Raw genomic sequence first — 23956 nt, forward strand, 5'->3', positions numbered from 1 at the left:
CTTCAGGAGGCGTAGGCCTCAGTGGGAATAGAGACTTATTGAGGAGTAACTGCTGTTTGCCTGGCCGTGAGGAGGAGGCAGGCCCTGCTTGGCAGAGTGGTCGATGCAGTCCTCCTGCTCCTGCAGATGATACTTCGTTCTATGATCACTGGCTGTATTTTCAGACAACAAATGTTTCAAGTTGAAAACAGATTGACTGCAGAGCAGCAGTTGCTTGCCTGGTCAGGTTGAGGAGGTGAATATGCTTGGCAGCATGGTAACTGATGTCTGTTTGCCCCTGCATAGGAAACTGACTTTTGCAATCACTGGCAGATATCTTCAGGTGGGGTCTACCTCAAGGTGAGAAGAGACTGAGACTGAATGAGAAATAGCTGTTGATTTCCTAGACATTAGGAGAAGGCCGATACTGTTTGGCAGCAAAATAGCTTCTGTCTTCTTGACCCCGCATAGGGTACTGGCTGCTGATATTTTACAGGCAGATTTCATCACGTGGCATAGGCCTTAAGGGGAATAGAGACTGACTGGCAATTAACTGTGAAAGTGTGAGGCTGCTTCTCCGCTTCTCTGAGGCAGATTTTCTGAATGATTGAAAGGATCAGCTCATTTTAATAGGATACCTCTGGCGGGGTATGTCAGCAAATCTGTCAAAGGCTTCATTCAAATTTAGCAGCTTAACCTCATTAGGTTTACAAGCCATTACCATTAAATCACTAAGTCTCTTGTCTCCACATTTATTGTGCAAATTATGTTTTACCCTTTCCTTACAGGAGAGGAATCTCTCATTTGTAGCAGCAGTAACAGGTAATGTAAGAACTAGATTTAAAAGATACAAAACCTGAGGAAATGGTCCTGGAAGATACATGAGATACTGCCTGACAGAGTGAATACCTAGTACATTCTTGACTGAAAGATACGATTTTGCAGTATCCAGTTTGGATTGTCGAAGACTTTGGTCTAACTAATGCAGAAGAAAAGTCCAAAAAATGAACATTCGAAAAGCTCATATAAGTCACATGTTGTCTGTAAATCGAGCACTAAACTCATTTACAAATCTATCCACAATAGAGAAATATGTTTTCTACTTTAAGAACTCAAACAGTGGAGTTCGACTTTGTCAGCCATCAAAATAGCTGGATCTTTTCCTTACAGAGGTATGGACAAAGTAATCTGTCAGTTTGTCACTCAATTTATGGTGTCAAAGGTAGAGCCCTTGGATTGGATTTCTCTTGAATCATAATTCCACACTGCTCTACTAAGTCCTTAGCCTGACTAAGCACTTCATTCCACTGACTGTATTGACAGTGTTTCACTGAATCACTTCTCGTTGATTAAATTAGTTCACATATTCTCAGCAAGTCAAGGTGTTTTCTCTGTAGCAATTTGGATAGACTGAATCTTTCATAGAATGAGTTCCATACACTGCAATGTAAGTAAGAAACCAACGTTTTCAATGTTCTTAAGAATTCCTTTGACTTCTGAACTAGCCTCCTTGTCATGTTGTTGTAATTCTATTACATGGAGCACAACAATAATAGACTCAAATCGCAACTGTACATTTGTAACACAGGAGTACCAGTAAAACCATCTCGTTCCTGAGAGTCTTTCTAGCTCGATTACATACAGATTACTCTCTTTTTGAGCTTTCACAAAGAGCTCATGCCTTGCTGAACTTTGTGAAAAAAAACTGCTTGCAATGTTGAAAAGAAATGTTTTACTGGTTGCATGTTAGTTACTATTGTACTAACGTAAGGTTTAGGCGATGGGCATGGCAGTGCAAATAAATTTCTTGTGATGCAATCTCTCTTATTTTTGCTTTGCCACCATTAACACACCCACTCATAAAGGATGATCCATTGTAGCACTGTGCAAAACATTTTTTTTCAGTCAAGTCAAGCTTTCTGTACTGCTTAAACAATGGCTGCAACAAGGCTGGAGGCATCTAACTTCTCCATATGGTAACATCCTATTGCATTCTCCAGAATATTTCAATCACCATCAACAAAGTGAATAATGAAACTCAGCTGCTCTTTATGTGAAACATATTTGGTTTCATCAACTAGCACTGCATAATATTTTGTCAAGTTTTTGACAATGCGCTCACGGACAAGATCTGCCACCACAGATATCATGTCATTTTGGTAATCAGGAGAGATATAGTGCCCATACCTACTGGACATTTTTTGCTTTTAACCTTTCATCTTTACAAAAAGATTATCTCTAACAATTCAATTAAATGTCCCCTATTGTGAGAACCATTGGTTTCAACTGTGGCATGGAATGCAAGCCCTTGACAACCTAAGAAACATACTACCTTAAGCAGCTGCTCCATATGCTGTCCATTATCCTCAATTTTCCACTCTGCACCTCTAACTAGTATGAAAGCGACTGCTGACAGTTTGTAGGCTGCTGTCATCTTTTGAGGTTTTCTCAAGCAATAAATGAGGATTTATGCTTCTCTGACTTCGAAAGTTTGGACACAGAACAAATAAGCTTTTCCCACTTACTGAAGCCACTATCAACAAAAGCAACAATGGCAAGTTCATGTCTTCCTCCTCCCACAGTAACCGCACTAAAATGCCTGCATGCAAAAAATAAACAGCATCTTTAAGGACTGAATGCTCTACCCAAGGATGGGTTTTATAATTTCCATTAAACCTAATGTATGTAGTTAAGGGTAATGTTTGCAGTTTTGGTTGCACAGGGTCACTGTAATGATTAAGAGACAAGTTGGCTGCCAAGGATTCACTTGCCAGTTGGGACTTTGATGTTGGTGTCTGACTAGTCTCTCTGATTCAATGTGCCTCTATTATGTCACTCACCAAAAAAGAGTTGGCTGTATTGTCATCACAGGATGTTGAGCAGTCAGCACGGTCAGCCAGGGAAGTACTGTCTAAGCTGCCAACATAAGATGAATCTTCAACCTCATTATGAAACGAACACTCAGAACTGTCAGCATGTGAATAAATATCACTAATGTCAACAATGGCAGAACTATCCTTGGCACAGGGAGAAGCAGCTGCAATGGCAGCAGATGATGTTGCAGGGCTGTCATAAGAATGTGAACATATGCCTTCATTTCTCCATAGAGCAGCATCAGAAAAATATTTTGTTCTCTTGCCTCCATTAGAACCTGTCAGTACTTTTTAGTGAATAAATCCAATATTGATTTTTGTTTTGGATCTTTGGGTTTTCTAGGAGGGATAGACATTTTATTCTGTTTTCCTTTGTTTGCAGCTGAACTCAGCAATTCCACTGCTAAAATGTAAAGAATATAGAAGAAAGGGTTGGGGCACGGCATGGTACACTGCACATAACAGTGAGGAAACACATACAGGCTTTCACGTGCAATCATGTCTGTTTTTTGTTAATAAACAGTACGCAAGAGATGTTTTATTGCATATATTATTTTCTGTATATTGACATTGTATATTGTTATATTAGTGCATACACAACCATGAGAATCAACCTTTATTGCAATAAATCAAATCACTATTCACCCACGTTGCGAACGATTAATAAAAGATTTGAGCTGAAGTATGGAATATGCCTAGGAAGAGCTTGCAGTGGTAAGGATGGGGCATTTTAGGATGATGGATTGATTATGGTGGACATCTTACTTTACATTACAAAAACCCTAGAAATTCACTGAAAACAACCCGGGTTAAAGTGACATTATAGTTAGGAATTCGAAGACTATCTGACTTTGCATTAAAATACCTTAGAAATTAACTGAAAAAGGAAGTTTAAAGGGATGTTTTAGTTAGGTGACAATGTCACATAAAACATACCATTTGAAACTAACAAAACCACTGAACTCCACCAGTTATAGTAATCTCAAGTCACTATACCTCGTACCCTAAAGTAACTATTACTTGTGCCCTTGCCATGCACTGCTTTTGCCCTTGCATATTAAATCACTCATGACATTCCTTGACAACCTTTATAGCATATCTAATCACATCTGAAATGCCATGACACTCCTACATATGACTTAAGCATCACACCAGATATTTGCTACAAATCTCTACTCCATCTTACTCCTACATATGAACTAAACCCTCAGCTGCTTCTCTTTACAGCCCTCTCCTCCCATGTAGTTTATGGAGCTCTGTGTTGTAAGCCTCACAAATGATTCCATAGACCTGTCTGTGGGGCAATTACTCCTGCTGCTACATATAATTCAGTAATTCCATGACTGGGATTGGTTCCTGTAATATAAACACCCAAAATAAAGTTAGCCCATTGTGTTACCTCCCAACAAAGAATCCGAAAGAAAACATCCTTTTAGCCCATGATGTTCTCGCCGTGCACATATAGTGGCAGACAAATAAAGACTCTTTAATGTGTGATGGTCTGAACCAGAAAAATATCTCTGTACCCAGGACGTCCCCACAGAAGAGCAGAAATATTCTTTTAGCTAGTTATAACAATGCTCAGCAGTAGAAAAATGACATAAGATTGGCCCATATTCTCTTTTTCATGTCTCTATCATACAGAGAAGAGGAGGAAGGACCTTGCCTCTGCACTGACTATCTCTAACACCTGTCTGTCAGCAGGTCATAAAGGTGTTACACTCATCACTGACAACTCAGAGCAATAGCTGTATATTCACCAGTACTCAGTTTTATTTTCACCATTGGATATTGGTACCAGTACCGAGTCCTAGTGTCGTTACTGGGCATCAGTGTTCAGTGTTAGCCTCACTATTAGATCCAGGTACCAGCACTGAGTCCTGGTGTCACTACTAGGCCTGGGCATCAGTACTCCGTAGTAGTACGCTTACTACATCTGAGTTACAATGCCGATCCTAGTCCTAGTGCTACTATTGTTTAAGGGATGGTGCAGCAGATGATGGAATATGTTTCAAAGGCAGCAAATCCATAATTATGCGGAAAATGCTGCAGCCTCAAAATTGCATCATAAAAGAGGCCATGCTTATATTCCATTCGATTTTGTTCCCCTTATACAATTCTGTGAATGTGCTACTGAACAGTTTATCCATCTCCATAGAAATAAATCAAATATCAGAAACGCCTTGCGTTTAGATTAGGACTGAGAGGAGCTTGTAGAGTTTCACTCCACTTAATTTCACGGAATTACTGAAAACCTCTACCAAAATCCTTAGAGTTCCACAAGTGACAGAGTATTGCTCGGCCACCCACCCTTAGGAAGTCCCCTTTGATGCTGAGGTGAACCTAGGGAATGAGATGAAGCATAAAGGAGTCGTTGAACATGCCATTACTTTTGGCTAAGTCAATTTAGAGGTGAGAATTTCTAATGATAAGCCATGGTCCCATCAATGTTAAACCACTGCAACTGAAGTCGGGGAGCAAAACTATAATTTCTGTCCAAAACTATAATTTCTGTGGCAAAGTTATGTATGCGGTTTAACCATTATGGACATAATAAATGACCAGGCAGTGTTGAGGAAAGCACACCTAGATCCCTTCATCAGCTCCTGGTTAGGACGAAACAGGCTGCTCTGTCCCTACTATGAGCTTTTATAGTCTCACATCACCCCAAACTTCCAGAGAAGCTGCAACCAGAAAATTTGCTTGGCACCATGATTGTAAGCACCCTGATGTCTGGCCGGACATCTGTCTTCTAAAATCATGGACCACATCAATGCCAGTCATACATTTGCAACTCAACAAACGAGAATAGGTTTCTGTTGGGATTCTTTGTAGCTGTAGTTTTGGTAATCAGCCTAACCAAGTCTGGAATTTATCACTAACATTGCCACTCTACTCTTTCCTCTCAAGAGAAGTAGCTGGTTAGTGTACAGTGCAGATATCCCCTTGATTAATCTGTGGGCTTTAGTCACACATGTTCTCTAAAAAGAATGATCTTTGTTCTATCACTGAGGACTGGATAACCCAAAAACTAACTACGGGACAAATCCACACTTAGGGCCCCATTAGGATTGTGGGTGGATCGCCACCGCTGGGCCGACGATCCACCCGCGGAATGGCCCAGTAACACCCCTTGCCATATTACTATGGCGAGGGGAACAGCGGCAGATGGGAAGACCGTCCGCTGCATTTCCTCCGTTCCGATTTCCGACCAGGTGGAAAAGAGCCTGAGTATGGTGGCGTTGCCTCAAGGCACCGCCATCCATATTAGGATGTGGCATATTGCATCCCTTTCCATGGCGGAGACACCCCCATGGAAAGGCATGCAGTCTTTTTTATAGGGGCCGTTGCGGGCCACCAGGGGGGTGGGGGGAGCTGCACTTGGGGGGTACCTATGGTAGCCCCCAACATTGTCATGGACAAGGTGGCAGGCACCGCGCGGTGCCTGTCAGGTTGTGCATGCCAATGCACGATACCCATTCACAGCACCACCCGCCACAATGTTGGGAATGGGGAATGCCACGGTGGCGGTGCTATCCTAATGGCCACAGCGGGACCGCCGCACCTCTGGCAGATGGTCCCGCATACCGTTATGGTGGCGGGCGGATCGTAATAGGCACCTAAGTGTGGGAGCAAATGCCCCACATTGATAAATTCTATTTTGGGCCTGTTCGGTTGTAAGATATGTTTAGAAAAAGCACATTTGCTGGATGCAGGCAGCAGAGCTCCAAGGAACAAGTGGTGTCAGGCCTTATTTAGAGTTTGGAGGATGTCCCGTCTGCCTTATTAGGAGTGCATTGATGTCAATGGCACTCAAAATACTCAGATAGGACATCCAAAACTTTCTGTGCCTCTCCACCAAACTCTAAATATGGCCTAGTCTTTAAAATGCGTAGCATTCACTCACCAAGTTTCAATGAACATACCCTACCTACTCTACCCCCTCAGCAACATGCACCGCTGATCCGTAGATCTGGTCAGATCATGTGGCATCAACAGCATAACATCATATGAAAGAGGTATCTTTTAGCTAAGAATGGCCCGGGCTTTGTATTGTGTCTAGTTCATGGACTGATAATGACACATAGTGTTCATACGATCAAACAAATAATACTAGGGTCAATATGACATGACAGGTATGAAGACAGCGATGGGCTCCTCTTTATTGACTCACTGGACACCATTTCAGATGCCCAACCCAGGGACAGCTATCAGCTTCATAGCACTTGTGATTAGGAAACTAGAGGGTCTCACATGCATAAATCCTCAGACATGTGGTATTTAGTATAGGATTATGGCACCTCTTGGTAGAATTAGACAATTATGTAGAGTTTGAAACAAATATAAAGACGGTGCTGTAGGGTGTGAAGAACCACTAGACTCCACAGAAACAAAGCCAGAGCTCTATACACAATCTACTTCACTCCCCAGCACACGTCAAGTAGTACAAAAGGTTTCCCTATTGTGGTTGAGAACACATTATTATTTTTTCATCATACAACATAAATATGAACAATTCCGTTTGGTTCTTATGTTCAGGCTTTTATTTTCCTTGTCTTGTATTTCAATTTCAACAGCCACAGCCAACACGTGTTTCATCGCTAACGGGGTGCGATCCCGCGACTTCCTCAAGGCTGTATAAACACAAACATACAGAAGGCCTCTGTACTTAATTACTAAGACCTCTTGCAGGTAATATACAGAGTGCATACGTAATGTCAACACAAGGCCTAGCCATTGTGATTAAAGTTGCCATAAACGGTGACAAGGAATTAAATCTTATACTTGTGTACAGAAACCTCTTAATAAGAGGCACACTATAACCCGAAAGCGATGGAGAGATATAATGTGACGGAGCTACAAATTCTATAGAGGGCAAGTGCAACCTCACTGCCCAGGCGTGTAATTCAATGTGTGAAGTGCTGTCACTATTTGGCTATTCGGCCTGCCCTGGGAATAGTGCTTGGTGAAAGAACAAACACCTGATATAGACCCTGTAGCCAATTCCAGGTGAAAAAGTGAATGTGAACAAAGACAATCAAGCGTAATTTCCGCAAAACATATAGCCAGATAAATTACCTATATCCTTCAAAACGTCGAGATCTGTAATGTAGAAGATAATACACACGTACAGTTAACTTCAAACCAATCTGCTTTATAGTGCTGTCTCTCAAACCTAAACGATATGTCCACCCTTTATTTGAAATTATTCAACACCTACTTGAAATGTGGTGATACTTCCAACCCACATTGGGGTTTCGATCTATGCGGCATGTTCTCAGTTATCAGCAAATTCTCAAAGTTTCCTTTTCTATTCAAAACTGGTTTCTGTGAAAACCATATAGAATATATTAGCCAATAGTTTATATAAATACTGACCTTTCAATCTATATACTTCAAACTAGGATAACCGGTTATAATAATGATAGCCTCTATGTGGTCTAGGATAACCTATTGTAATAATGATGAAGTCTGTGTAGTCTCTAAGCAACCCCTTTTGGGAAAACTGATTGTGGCCCCATATTAAAGCCATATAAAGCCAGCTGGAAACGGGAGCTTCTCTTATCACTGACAAAAGATGTCACACTTTGCTCACCTTTGTAATCATTCCTGGCACCACAATAATCTGCTATTGTTGATTATAAAACAATCTCTATGAACCACAAAACGGATCTTGTAAAACCCCACACTTACAGCAAAATTACCATAGTCGATGATTACACAGGAGTCAAAGACAGATGAAAGGTGTCACTCGGTGAGAAGAGGCTAACTGCTGTGAAATGTATTGAAACGTACTGAGTGTCAAGGGCAGACACTGCAAATCCTTGTATGTTAACCATGACTTATTTGTTGCTTTTTTAGAGGTTTGCTGCCAGCCCGCAGATCACAGCTTGAGTCTTGATGACCGAAACACCAGGGCTGTGCCGGCACCAAGGGGAGTTGAAGAGGGGGTGTTGATAGACTGTTCTGATGACAACTCAGTCAGTGAGTCTACTGCCAGTGTCATTGTCTCACACGATCCTTCACCTGCCCCACCCAAGGGCTTCCGACTCGTTCTAGTGAGACGCTCACACTGACTGTGAAGACTCATGCCGGTGCCACCGTTTTTATTGGCCGGGTGTTGTTTGGCCACTTACTCATTCTAGTCTGAGACACTAGTCCGACTTCGAAGAGACACATCGGTCACCGCGGCATTATATATAGAGCGCTGTGGGCGCTGGCCAATAAATCTTACCATGGTCATCACTGGTAGTGCTTTTACACGCTACTAGATTGACGGCCCTGTGACACAAACATGCAGATACACACATATAGCACCATCTTAGCTAGGGTGTCAACACTTAGTCCAGACCTTGCTTACAAAAATCAATGTGCTGCATTGCACCTGTCCACCACTCCCCCACCATGTCAACATACGTTATATTTAGAAATCAAGGACTGCACCAGCTGGCCCGGGGTTACTATAACAACACAAGACAAGTTATTTTCAACAGGCCCAGCTTGCAGACACCCATGATTTAGAGCATCAGCAGTGCAATTAGGTGCTGCTCACACTATGCCACTATAGTACTTGCCAAGGCTGATAAACAGCCAGTGTTGCAAGCAAGGAGGCACGATTTGCAACAGGTGGCTTAGTGGTCGCAGTTGTGACCCATGGTAACTCCTAATTGACGTCCATGGCTGCTTCCTAAATAGTCAGGTTGTTGTACTGTTTGGCTGGAATCCATGGAGGTAGCAAGGAAACTTCACTATTTACCTGGCCTGTGGCTAATTAACAGACTAAGGGCCTGACTTAGATCTCAGTGGGACTCCCGTTGTCCCTCCATGGCAGTGCTTACAAGTACTCCGTGAAGCTGATGGCTTCCCACTCGCCCTATTTAGATGTGGGCTGGCTGATCCTCTGTCCGCATTAACAGTGTTTTCTGTCAGGTAAGTGACTCACCTCCATCGAAGCTGCAGACTACTCTGCTGGCTAACTTTACTTCATCGCCATCAGGGTGGCCAGAATGTGCTGAGTCTATTTAGATTTCTCAGGTGTGCTGTTGTTGTCCTAGTGGCGGATTCCTGCCAGAGGGATTCCGTCGCCAGACTGTACTATTTCTGTGGCTTTTTGATGGATGCTAAAGTCACACAACTGATGTGTTTTGGCTAATTGTTTTCACCTGCATACCACACTATAAAGCACAATCAATTTTACACCATGATCCTTTGCCATTCGACTGCAGCAGAAAGTTATTCATGAGAACTTTTTTAGTGAAGTCAGGTTTTTTTGCTTTCTCTGTTTCTTGCTCCTTTTGTCTTTTACCAATCATTTTCTTGTGGGTTATAAAAATCAGTCAACATTATTATTTGATAATGGCCAAACTCAAGTCCCTTCAACCCAAATCCAACTCCCACCTCAATCCCAAGCACACTTACTTTGCAGGCACCCACTCCAACAGACACAAGCAGAAGAATCACACACACACACAACCAAACACAACCAAACAAACAAACACACCAAAAACATACACACACTATTGGAACTACACTCACAAGCACCACAAACGCAACACCCCCAAGCACCACCACACCCACAACAACCACAATCACACCAACCACACTCGTCATAACCAACACACTCAGACAAAAGCACACCTACAAACAAAACAACATCAACTAATAGCAAACACACACACTCACCAGAATAACAACCACCAGCCACAAAACACACATTCAAGTATACACAACAAACACCGTTATATTCCATATAGGTATTCACCTATATTCTTCCCTACATTAAATACATAACTGTTCATAGGGACTGACCTTTTACCTGGATACAAGACTGCATTCAGAACGCGGATTTTTCCCTTGTTTGAATCCCTTACATCATGCATAAGACTTCTTGGAAGCACAGCAGGACTGAAATCTCCTGTATAATATATCTGTATAAAGTTCAGGCCTGATGTCATCCTTTAGGTTAACACAGTAACACAGCAAGATAGGACCCTAGGGAGACCTATGGGTATAACTACATCATGTCTTGCTTAGAGAGACAGCGGAGACAGACTTCATGGCTGACACACTGACCAGAGACGCTGAGGTTCCTGCATGCAGGTGCTCCAGCCAGCAGTGGTCTAATATCGCTCGAAGGGTGTCCAACTCGAGACAAGGACAGGTACCACATTCTCTTATTTCAGGTAAATGGGGTTGACTTGATCCTAGAGGGATTCTTGGCATAAGACCTACATAGATGCTAGGTACATTTAAGTACATCTAGTTAGGGAGGCATCGTAGGGGTATGCACCTTGTATCATGTGTTTTATATACTTGGATGTATTCATGATTATCACAAGATGGTAGAGCTATACCATCCATTTACTTTCTAAGTGCTGCCAATCATATATCTCTGCTACTGTCTAATGGTTGTTGCAGCTCATCTATTATACACATGAATAACAACTGTTCAATAAATTCTTATTGAAACGCCCAGCCTGTTTATTCTGTGTATCTCTGTAGAGACACTAAGTGAGCACGAGTGACTGAACGAAAGGTAGTATATTGTTTCCACCATTCTGAGCGATCAGGATTGTCATGTTCTGAGGTTGCCAGAATCTATTCTCTACATGGTAAGAGGAGATTATAGTGGCACTGTGAGCTAGCTGATACAGACAGGCTAACGTATCCGGTGGGAGTGCACAGAATCAGTCAACCACCAATCCCACAGTTTATGTTATCCAAACGTGCAGATCCTGTATAGGTTATATAGGAATTACACGACATGGCGCCCAACATTGGTTGGGTACTTATTTAACAGTAGAATCTGAGTAGCTCAGTCATGTCATTCTCGGAGACCGCTACTCACAAAACACCAGAGACGCCTGGAGTGGGTGGGCACAACCTCTGCCACAGCTGAGTAGGCTAAGAAATCCTATCTATTGGCAGTTGGTTTTTCAAGCTTAAAGGACACAGTGTTACTTAAATTGTGCAAAACACCTTATCTTAGTTTCCTTGAAAAATACTTCTTCCTCTAAAAAATTACTGAAGGCTTGGGAAACGCGGGGGGAGTTGTGCATGGTTTGTACCTCTCAGATGAAGAAGAAAATGCAGATGCAATTCCGATTGCAGAGAAACTACTTGCGCATGGTGGAACAGCTAGGGATGGCATAGTAGCTTTCGCGATTGAGGCACACGAATCAAACAGAACAGAGGTATTTTATTTGTTGGATACATTCCCAGCAGCAAATGCAAGAACAAAAACATTTCACTCCTAAACAAAAGGAGATGCACCAGCGGAATATTGCCTGTTTGAAGACATAGACGTTCTGCTCACGTACCTGAAGCAGGATCCCCTTTAACCATATGTAATGCCTTAGGCCGAACCCTGAACACACCTGGAGCATGAGTCCCTCATATGAGCTCACCAGCCAGTGTACAGGAATCTGTTAAGTTGACACTGTCTCAACTGTTCTCTAAGCATAGTAGGCCCAATGTCTCACTGCTAAAAATTACAAGATATCTCCTGCCACACATGCGGAATCCCAGCCTGTCTTTTTGGTACACAGGAGCTTGGAAGCCCCGCTCCCTCGTTGTACTTTCAATGTGCTCTCCTCATAATACACCCACCAAAGGATAATAATATCACAAAAACAGGAAACACCTGAAACTAAGAGGAGCGCAATGGGGTGCAATAGGGTGGGGGCCAGTTTCGATACTTCAATATTCTTTATTTTATTATAATTTGGGTGTCCTATAAAATTCCGTGAAGTGACGCACATCATTTCTGATAAATGTATACACTGTGGGAGGATGATGATCAAACACCTGTGGTCAAGTACTTCCTCATTAAATCAGTATAAAAGAGGTGGCCACGGTCCATTCGACGGGTCACTTTGCACCATGTTTGTGAATCACATGCTGGGTGATCACCGGTTAACGGTTGTTCTTATTTTAGAATTCTTGTTTAAGATTGTAGGTTGTTTATTGTATTCAGAAAATTATTTCTTTCTCTACATTAGTAGGATTTTAAGTCTCATTGTAACTATATGTTTCTGTTTTCCATGTTAAAATGTGTCTTTAACGTCTAGGTCTTTATTAAGACTGTATGATTTCATTAATGAATATTGAGTGTCTCTTGATAGTTATTGTTTAATCTTATATTTTGAAATAAATAAGTATGGGCGAATTTTGCAAATTCGCGATTCGCGAATTTGCGTATTCACGAATTCGCAATCCGCAAAATTCACGAACTTTCGCGAATTTGCGGATTTTTTCTTTTTTTTGTGTTTGCAAGGGTTTCTGCCAGTTCGCGAGTGTTTTGTACCAGTTCGCAAACGCGAACTTACTTGTCGGGTCGCAACGGTCGCAACCATGTTGTTTCCACGTCTGGTTCATCACAGCACCCTCTGTTTCACCACTGCCACCCTCTGGTTCACCCATACCACCCTCTGGTACATCACTGCCACCCTCTGGTTCATCATTGTAGATTATGGGGGGGAAAAGCACACCTGCCCTGCTTCAACTGACATAAATGAATTTGGGGCTGATTAATGTGTCACTGAATTTGAGCTGGCACCTGCTTCCTTAGGTGTAAGTGCTTCCTGATTAATGATGAGCTTGAACTTTTGCACCTGCTAAGTGCTTTCAGTTTTGAAAAATTCGTTAGCACACCTGCCCTGCCTCAACTGACATGAATGAATTAGGGGTTGATTAATGTGTCACTGAATTTGAACTTCCAGTCTGGCACCTGCTTCCTTATCTGTAATTGCTTTCTGTTGCAGTGTAATTTTTTTTAACAGGACCTTTGTGGCATACTTGTAGTTATTCTCTGAGCCTGCTGTGAGGGTCAGAGCAGGGTCATATAATAGCTGCAAGTAGGCAATTGAACTCTGGAGGGGGCCCTCAGGAAGCACTACAGGGAATGGTTACTAATGATGAGCTTGAACTTTTGCACCTGCTGAGTGCTTTCAGTTTTGCAAAAATCGTTTTTCTGCAATTTTGCGGGATTCGCGGGGCGCGAATTTGTGCGAGATTGAATTCGGAAGCCGCAAATTTGTGCGAATATGCGATTTGTTTTTTTGCGGCATGTTAGTTCGCGTGGTTTTGTGCGTTTTAGCGAGCCGCTTGTAGCGCAACGGCACAAAGTCACCCTAGCGGTCGTACATGGGCACGGCCATCTTGTTTGCGTGATGTATTTCCGTTTCCGGGCGCTATGTGTAATCTCGCAAAGTGTGCGGCTCGCTAGTACAAGTTCGCGTGTGATCGCGAGGAAAATCTCGCGCAAACTTACCCACGCGGTCGTGAACGGGCGCGGCCATCTTGTTTTTCATTCATTGCTATGGTTCTGGGCATGCTTTCTGTATCCTCTTTCAATATCTGCCATCCTTTGCTTGTTTGAAGTTTTTTTTAATCTATTTTACTTATTATCTATCCCTCTATTTTTTTAGCTCTATATTTTTGTGTTTTCTGCTACTTTTGGTTAATTTTAAACTACTTTTTTAAACTCCTTTCTTTTCTTCTTCCCTATTCTATTTCTTATTTATTAATTACCTTCCTTTCTGCCCAGACCATGGTAAAGGGAGCCGGGAAGCAGCCTGAGAAGGGGAAGGGTCCCGCACCCCGTGCCCGGCTCCCGTGCGGGCGTTTGAGTGGGGAGCAAGTCACAGCCCAGGAGATCTTTAGCGCGGAGGAGGTAGCCGCACTAGTGTTTTATGCCACCTCCCCAGGACCATCATGGCAGGCGGCAAGATCGCTAGCGGCTACGGGCTCCGGGAGCGCCGGAAGCGGTGGGAGAAGGTGTGCCGGGCCATGTATCAACACTCTCGGGTCCAGCGCACCTACAACCAGGCCACCCACCGTTGGACGGATCTCCTGGACCGGGAACGCGACTTGCTCGACCTGCTCGGCATCGAGATCCCCGGGCTTGGTGAGTAGTAGTAGCTATTTCATCACTACTCTGTTTTCTCCTGCTCTGTGTGTTATTATATTGCAAATTTTTGTTTTTTACCAAGAGCAATAATGCTGCCGATTACATTGTAGGTAAATTATATTTCAAAATCTTCTGTGCATTTCAGGTGCATGCTCTCCTTCTCAGTAACGTTGCTACTATGCTTATTTGTTTTTGATTTTGTGTTCATTTCATTGGCCTGAGAAATTATGTATTAGTGTTGTTTAAAGAACTGCGTAATGCTAGACACTAAGGGGCAGATTTGCAATTACTGGCGCATCCCTGCAAAGTAGCAGGGATGCGCCAGTAATTGTGCGCCATGCCACCACCACCCATGGTGCGCCGTATTTACAATGCGGCGCACCATGGGCCCAAAATGTCACCGAAGCGTTACGCATCTGTGCCGTAAAGGCGGCGCATTGCTGGAGTTGCGTCGCAACGATGGCGCAGCTCCAGCAATGCTCTGGGGTGCCCTATCTCCCCAATGCTGCGTCAAGCCGTACGTCTGCTTCAAGCAGGTGCAGGGTTTTCAGTCACGCATCATTGTCCTAAAAGTGACTGATTGAAATCTTGTAGATTTCCCTCAGCCACTTTTAGGATGCGTTCCTGCGCAGGAACGCCCTCCCTTGCGTCGGAACGCCCCCTGATGGCGCAGGGCTTTACAACCTGATGCATCTCCCATATGCGTCATGTTGTTAATATACTCCGCACCATGGCGCCTCTTTTGTTCTGCCGCTGCGTCACAAAAGTCACGCAACAATGGAGCAAAAGAGCCACAAGGGGCTTGTAAATCTGCCCCTACAGACTCAAGTCCAGTCCTTCCTTTGTACACCTGGCAATAAGAAGAAATAGTGGTGGTGGATTGATAGTTTGAGTATTTTAATGACTGGTTAATGTAGTAGGAAACTTTTTAGTGTTGTCGCTGATCTGCAATCACAATGGAGTTTGTCTGTCACTTCGCGTGCTGCGGACTGCTTCCTGCCAGTCCTAGGCGAACCTTTTTAGTAGTTTGTTTAGTGAGTTACATAACTTTCCAAGTCAACGGTCCGCAAATCAAGCAATACTAATATCGTAGTAGACCACATGAGATAGACAACTATTCCACGGGATATATTGACCTATTTGCTATTTCGCCACAATATTTTGTTATTGTTCTTTTGAAATGTTTGATTTGGTTGACAACAATCATCCATGTTTTTGGGTCTTTCTTTCTTTCATGTTGTACATCAGCTCCCCCCAGGGCCAAGAGGACAGAGGAGGAGGCGTTATCGGCTGCTGCTGCTGTTCAAGGCCAGGATCGGTCAGGCGAGGGTTCCTTTGCTGGCCCGGTAAGTTTTAATTTTAATATAGAGTACCTAATTTTTCCTAGCGTTCCTCATTCGATTTTTTCTAAATCGTCTTTGATCTTCTGGTAGACTGTATCTAAATTCTTATCCTGCCTCTACTATGACTCCCTGTGGTATTACTAGATTATTCTTATTAGTCTGTCTGTGTAGCTAACTAAGATTGCACATTTGGCAAAAGGTGTTAAACGAAACTCCCATTCTAGTCAGCAATAGCTCTATGCACTGAGTGCAGTCCTCTGGGATTGTCCATAATGTCTTTTCAAGTCTTCTAAATGTTTATGCTTTGACAATTACCAACAATAAAAAGGTGAATGACCACCAAGAAAGAATAAGATACTACTTTACTTTTGGTTTGGATAGGAGGACAATCCATACTACTTCTGTTGCAGGGACAAATCTACACAAACAGAACTATGGACACTAAATAGTGCATTGTTTATCAATTATAATAGGCACAGGTAGACCTTCCACATACCTCAGTGATATCAGACTTTGAAGAACCCCCAATCTCCTTACTGACTAGATAGTGTGGCAGAGTCATTTAGCTCCCGAATTCATCGATGATTGATCCCCAATGATGATTATCCAACGCAGGACAAGAGTACGGAGTCAGAGTCCAGAAGTGTCAGAGGCACGGACTCATGCTTGCAAATTGCAAAACCTTTTGCTCATTCACTCTTGACCAAAAACCACGAAGTCTATTTAAGTTTTAAAGCTTTATTAAAAGTAAAAATATTTATTAAAATCAAGCTTGTCATAAAACATAAACGGTTGATTAAAAATGGAAAAGTGCTTAGTGATTTATTCCACACATTTATTGTGGGCGAGCCGAGCCCTCACCTGGTTTGAACTTTAATTTTTCTTTTTGGTGCTGAATCGTTGGCCACTCCGTCCTAGTGATGATGATTTGTTCTTAGAAGTGAAGCTTCTGTCTGTTATGAGAAAAATGGTGCGTGTTAAAAAGCAAGCAATCATCAGTTGTGCCAAAAAGTGCAGCAAGACAACACCCTTCCCTGGAAAAAGGGAAATTTTTACTTTAGAGTAGACAGTCACAAATTATTAGATTGGTTTCTGTATTCACAGTTCTTCATTCCTAGACAAAATACTAGTGAGTTGTGTATGTCTATGACATCTAACATTCTTAAATGTACTTTGTAGGTGAAACATCTGGTGCTGGGCCCAGCGCGGAGGTGGAGGAGGAGACTTCTGGGGAGGAGGCGGTGCAAGTGCCGGACGAAACTGCTGTGCGGGTTGCCACGGTAGTGGCGGGCAGTGGTAAGCTCTTATATTCCTTACTTATTGACATTGCAGACTGCATAGTCTGCTCTATGTACGGGGGTAGTATATATGTTCTACAGTTAAGTTACTATACTGTTAAGCAGACTTTCAAATTTAGAACAAAGTTTTTATCAACCAGTTAAGTAGCCTCCTCTAAATTTATTTCAACTCAGCTGTGATTTTTTTTTCGAGAATCCAAATCAGATCGGAGATGAACTTGATGGATGGGATGAACGAAAAGCGAAAGAAGGGTGTAAGTAAGTGTGGAAGGACGAGCAAGTTAAAAGTAATGATGACTGACAAAGAAGAATGATACGTGTTTGATTGGTGCCAGAGGTGGCTGGGAAGGAATAAGATGCATGGCTGGGTGAACGATGAAGCAAGGATGGGTGGAAGGAGAACCGCCTGGGTGGGTGAAACAGAAACTGTATGTGTGCACAATATATGCTTTGGTTGAAATTCAAATGCAAGTCAAGGACGGGTGTATGGCTTGCGGTTTCCCAAATAAAATGAAAAGGTTGTTTTCCCGTGAGAAAACGTAAGGTTTGTCCAGATGAGAGACATGAAGAAGAATAATTGACATATACTTTGAATGGATGGATGCCTGGATCATGGTACTATCTGACTCTTAGATAGCATATGTGTATCTAGAGAGAGTAGACGGTCACTGGATGAACTAAGTGTTACTTTGAAGAGCATGTAACACCGCACCCGCACGTCCGTCCCAGTGTAGGAAAGGCAAGGAAAAGAAGTTGTAATTTTGTCCGAATACTACCATGAATAGTAGCAGTAGTTTGTATTGCAAGCACAGCATATATCCGGCTATTACAATGGCCACTCACTACCTCTGTTAATAAGTTTAGTAGAACTCGGTCATTCATGCATGGATGTATCACTGTTCACTCAATAAAAAGCAAAGCACCTAAAGTCATCCCATATGTAAGCAAATACATACCATGTGCAGTGATAGATATTCAGATTATTTATCTTCTTCATTTTCCTTTTCTAGTATTCATTGGCACTGTAGGGTGAAAGTTCAATTAATTAAGCAGTAACCCTTGTAACAGAGTATTCTCAGTGCCACCTGCAATAGAAAAGTAAGAGCATCACCACCTGCATGTACTGGACTGGTACAGTAACGCAAGTCTGTCTCACTCATCATGGCGGGCGTCTGTTTTTCTCGGGTGCAAGTTGACTGCGCTGGCATTATGCCGGCTTGCAGAAGTTAACGTACCAATTTTGCTAAACAAGAGAGAAGAAGAAGAATAAGACTGGTGTACTGTCATATTCCTTAAACTCCCACTAATGTTAGAGCAAGGATGAAGAAGTGGGAGGTTAGATAGATACTGGCCACAATAGTTATGTACTGCGCTTGCAAGTTGCTAGTTCTACTGTGACACAACTTTCTGCTGAATCATTTGTATTAATCTTAAAGAGCATTGGTTACAGACTATGTCTTTCTTTATTATTATTATTATTATTAATATTGCATTTATTGAGCGCACAGCTACCCGGAGGTTACCCGGCGCTTGCCTTGGGAACCCGTCCTGGCTTTTTTCCCTGAGAGATAGCCCCTACAGGGCATCCCCAAGGTGAAAGCCAGGCATCCCGCCGCAGGGGGCCGTTGTGGAGATTAAGCAAGCTTAATACCCAGAGTTGCAGAGTGAGAACCCATGATTAGAGCAGGCACCGAAGCGAGAATTATCGAGTCCGTGGACATTTGAGCTCATTTGAGTTCATATAGATGCTCCTTCCAAACCAACACGGAAGGAGCTGGCTAAAAGGGCCTGGCAACGGAGGCTGGAGGCCACTGTCGCCGAATATCGGCGGCTGGTGGCCCAGGAGGAAGAGGACACGCAGAGTACGTCGACAACATCCACGGCGACACCTGCATCCTCCTCCGCGCTCCCTGGGTCAGCCAGTCAGCGCAGCAGGTCTCCAGCAGTACGGAGCCGGGGTATCGCAGCCACCCGCCACCGCCGAGCAGCAAAGAAATCAGCTGCCCCCCACAGCAGGTGCAAGGCATGCGTGCACCGCCTTTCACTTAGGGTGTCCTACCTCGAGCAGGAGCTCCTCAACACCAAAACCCTGCTCGATGCCCTCCGCAAGGAGCATGCCGACCTGGCCCGAAAAGTCAACAGCAGCCAGCAATAGGAGGAGACTCTCCCTTGCTCCTTTTTTAAAGACTTCTGGGGGGTGGGAATTGGGAGTTGGGTTTTCTACTTTTTTGGACTTAGTTTTCACGGACATTCGTTGGGGTTCGGGAGCGGGGGTGGGTTGGGTCTTGCGGGAGAATATTTATGTTAGGGATATATAAATATACTTTAAACTTTATCTTAGCATACATGTTTTTTACTGCTTTTGAGGCTGGTGGGTGGGGGTTTAACAGTAAGTTTGTTTTCCTGAAACTTAAGTGGCATCTTGATTCAAGTTGTGCAAGTACTAATTGCCCAAATGTTTTCAAAACTAAGTGCCTCTCACAGAGTAAGTGAATTCAATAGTCCTAGGACCGTCAGTCTCTCGTCTCTCCTAATACTCCATTATACTACCTCCCCCAAACGCTTATCTTACCTGTAATTTCTGTTTGGAAATAGGGCTAGGCACAGGGCTGGCTGCACGGGAAATGGTGATTAAGGTTGGCAATCCTGGGCGGATGAAATGTCATCATTGCGGTGGTACATGTGGTGTTACACAGTGGCAGTTGCAGCATCTGAAAAAAAAGAAAATGAAACCTTGTTTGTCCTTACCGTAGCATTAGAACGGTACATTAGAGAATATAGCAGGTGACAGTACACTAGAACAGTGCCACAATGTAGCCTAACAAATGGTAAAGTATTGAAAGTATAACTACTACTCGCGTTGAATTTCTTTGACATTGGCTACTACTACAATAAATAGTACTGAAGGTGAAGGACACAGCAGCGTAATAATTTGCCACGTATAGGAGGAGGATGTTCTTGATGACCAATCAAGTTGATGGCGCACATGAAAATCTGCTTTCATTTGCCAATAGTGACTCAGTGTGAAGCTGAGTAAGAATGTATCCTCAGATTCCTTCACCAGCCGGTTGCTATGACCTTATCTTCCCCAGCAAGTGTGTAGAATTATTGCTGTCATTTGGTCACACATCAATCAAAACCACACAGCCAGGGGGAAGAGGGTTAGGGTTTGGAAAATGGATGGGAATGGGGGTTTTTGGGAACGTTTTGTTGAGAGAAGAAAAAAAAAGCACAGCATGGACAAACAATAATTGAAGATAAACAAATCTTTGGGTACAAAGCTATCCATAAATCTTTTAAGTGACAAAGGAAGTGCATGCACTACTGCATGCATGGTTACTGAAAAGTAAGTAGTACTTTCGACAACCGTGAATGAAAGAATGCGACAGTACAGGGCTGCAGTAATAATTATGCGTTTTCACTTGCCTATCTCTGAACTCAGAGAAACACTTCGTACATTAAATTAGGTTTGAAAAATAGCAGAAATAAAACCTATACAATGGCTGTAGGGATGAATTTAGAAGCAGAGATCAAAGAAATGCAGTCACACTCATAGAAGTTCACAGCAATAACATTACTTAAAAGATAATTAGAAAAGAACGGATACTGTATCTGTATGTTGTTGTAGTTGTCCTGTTGAATTTAGTAAGTTGCATGCATCCAACCATTCCTCTTATTAGCGGGACTCCTCTATTCCACCTGACGCTCCGTCCATCAATGTTGGTGACCAGAAGACACCCTGTCCACTGCCTGCCTGGCGGATGCTGAATTGCGGCTCGCTAATGTGAAGCCTGACTTCATCCTTTTTTCCCATTGCACAGGCTGAAACCCGGCCTGTAATTATTGATGGAAAAACAGGAAGTGATATTAGAACACCACTGACAAATAAATATAAGGTATGTATGCTGTGTAGTGCAAAAAGTCACACTTTGAGTTTCCTAATAGACAGTACAATATTTCTGAAAGTGCGTACTCTGTCTGAGTCTCCTTTTGAAGGATAAATAAGTATGGGCGAATTAATTTAGCGGATCTTTCCCCTCAAGCTAGGTGTACTGTAAACTGTGTTTTAGAACAAAATTAGACCTTCCCAGCAGTGATCCCAGACCCTTACTAAACCCAGTCGCAAAAATGTAGAAGACCCCCAATCAGATCTCCAAAAACGAGGCCTAGTAGAAATTGGTGACAAAACGTACTTTGAAAGTAAAGTAGGCCCAAATCCCCCCTTACCCACCATGGGTTGTATTCAAGCCACTTGCAAGCAAGCAAAATTATCCATACCCAGCATTGCTCCAAGTCTCGCAAACCCCCCCACAAATACCAGGAACCCCCACAAACAGCCCCCCGAAAACGGTAGAGTGAGCGAAATCTCAGAAAATGCAAAAACTTTTTCCCCAGGGATTGTCTCCAAAACTTTCTTTCGGGTATTTGACCTTCCCAGCAATGGCCCCCGAACTGTCAACCCGGGAGAAAACAAGTTTAACCCCCCCAACAAGCCAAAAGGCAAAACCCGGGAAAAGCCACACTTCGAAAACTTTGGGCCTACCTGGAATTCAGTCCAAATGCGCTGTGCAGCTAGGCCCCAACTCCCCTTTTCCACCATGGATTTCCTGAAAAACAAATGCAATCAACATTAGACTGTGCCAGCAGTGCTCCCAGACCCCAAAACCCACCCACAAACACCTGGAACCCCCCCAAACAGCACCTCAATGACAAGCAAGTCAGCAAAAACGCAAAAGAATTTTCTCCTCCGATTTTCTCCAAACCACTTTTATCCAGTATTAGACATTCCCAGCAATGGCCCCAGACCCGTCAACCCAGGCGGAAAGAAGTATTAGACCCCCAAACAGCCAAAAAGCAAAACTACAAAAATGGGGACAGAAATTTTCAGGCAAATTTCCAAAATCACTCCACGTGCGCTCTGCAGCTAGGCCCTAACTCCCCTTTGCCACCATGGATTTTCTTCAAACCACTTGCAATCAAAACTACCAATACCCAGCCTTGCTCCAAGACCCCAAAACCCACCCACAAACACCAGGAAGCCCCCCAAACAGGCCCCCGAAAACGCTAAAGTGAGTGAAATGTCAGGAAATGCAAAAACATTTTCCTCATGGATTTTCTCCAAAACACTTTTTTCCGGTATTAGACCTTCCCAGCAATGGCCCCAGACCTGTCAACCCAGGTGAAAACAAGTAGAAGACCCCCAAACAGCCAAAAAGCAAAACTACAAAAATGGGGACAAACATTTTCAGGCAAATTTCCAAAATCACTCCACGAGCACTCTGCAGCTAGGCCCTAACTCCCCTTTGCCACCATGGATTTTCTTCAAACCACTTGCAATCAAAACTACCCATACCCAGCGTTGCTCCAAGACCCCAAAATCCACCCACAAACACCAGGAAGCCCCCCAACCAGGCCCCCGAAAACGCTAAATTGAGCAAAATGTCAGAAAATGCAAAAACTTTTTCCTCATGGATTTTCTCCGAAACACTTCTTTCCGGTATTATACCTTCCCAGCAATGCCCCAAGACCCGCCAACCCACTCGCAAAAAAGCACAACACCCCCAAACAGGCAAAAAGCAAAAATGGGCCTACCTTCAATTCTGTCCAAATGCGCTGTGCAGCTAGGCCCTTACTCCGCTTTTCCACCACGGATTTCCTGTAAAACAAATGCAATCCACATTAGACTGTGCCAGCAGTGCTCACAGACCCCAAAACCCACCCACAAAAACCTGGAAGCCCCCCAAACAGCACCCCAAAGACAGGCAAGTGAGCAAAAACGCAAAAAAAATTCACCATGGATTTGGTCCAAAACACTTGATTCCGGTATTAGACCTTCACAGCAATGCCCCAGACTCGTCAACTCACACATAAAGAAGTAGAACACCCCCACAAGTGCAGAGTCTTTCGTCATTGGGCGTAATCCAGCCATCTGCTTTGAGGGAAATAGGAGTCTGGAGGAGGAGGATAGAGGAGCATGTTCTTGTGAACTTGTGAACCTGAGGAATGCAGACTGCGGCACCTTCAAATCAATAAGCAAATAAGTGAAGACAGTTCTGCTGATGGGCTTGTTTTTGTGATTAGGTGATTGAAGTTTTTTTATATAGATTTTGCAAAACAAAGAAAGACAGACACACAGGAATAATAGTGAATAAGGACGAAAAAAGGAAAAAGAAAGTTAGTGATTCATTGACTCATTTTCAGGGTTCGGTGTCAGGGAAGAAGAGCTCGTCCTCAAACTCTGCGGATTCAGAAGGGAGTAGGTCAGTTAACAGAGAAGAACTCCCATCATCAAAGTTGGTGTCCTCCTCGTCTTCTTCCTGCGTGCATTCTCGTATTTTGTAATCTGGTGGTATGAGGTGCTGATTCATCTTGATCATTGTTAACCTCTCCACATTTTTGGGCGAGAGGCGGGTCCTTTTGGAAGTTACAACGCCACCAGCAGCACTGAAACACTTTCAGAAGACACGCATGCGAGTGGGCAAGACAAGTAATTTATAGCCAGGTTGGTGATCTCTGGCCACACATCTCTTTTCCCATGCCAATACGCCATTG

Source organism: Lissotriton vulgaris, chromosome 7, assembly GCF_964263255.1.
Source record: "Lissotriton vulgaris chromosome 7, aLisVul1.2, whole genome shotgun sequence".
Classification (NCBI taxonomy): domain Eukaryota; kingdom Metazoa; phylum Chordata; class Amphibia; order Caudata; family Salamandridae; genus Lissotriton; species Lissotriton vulgaris.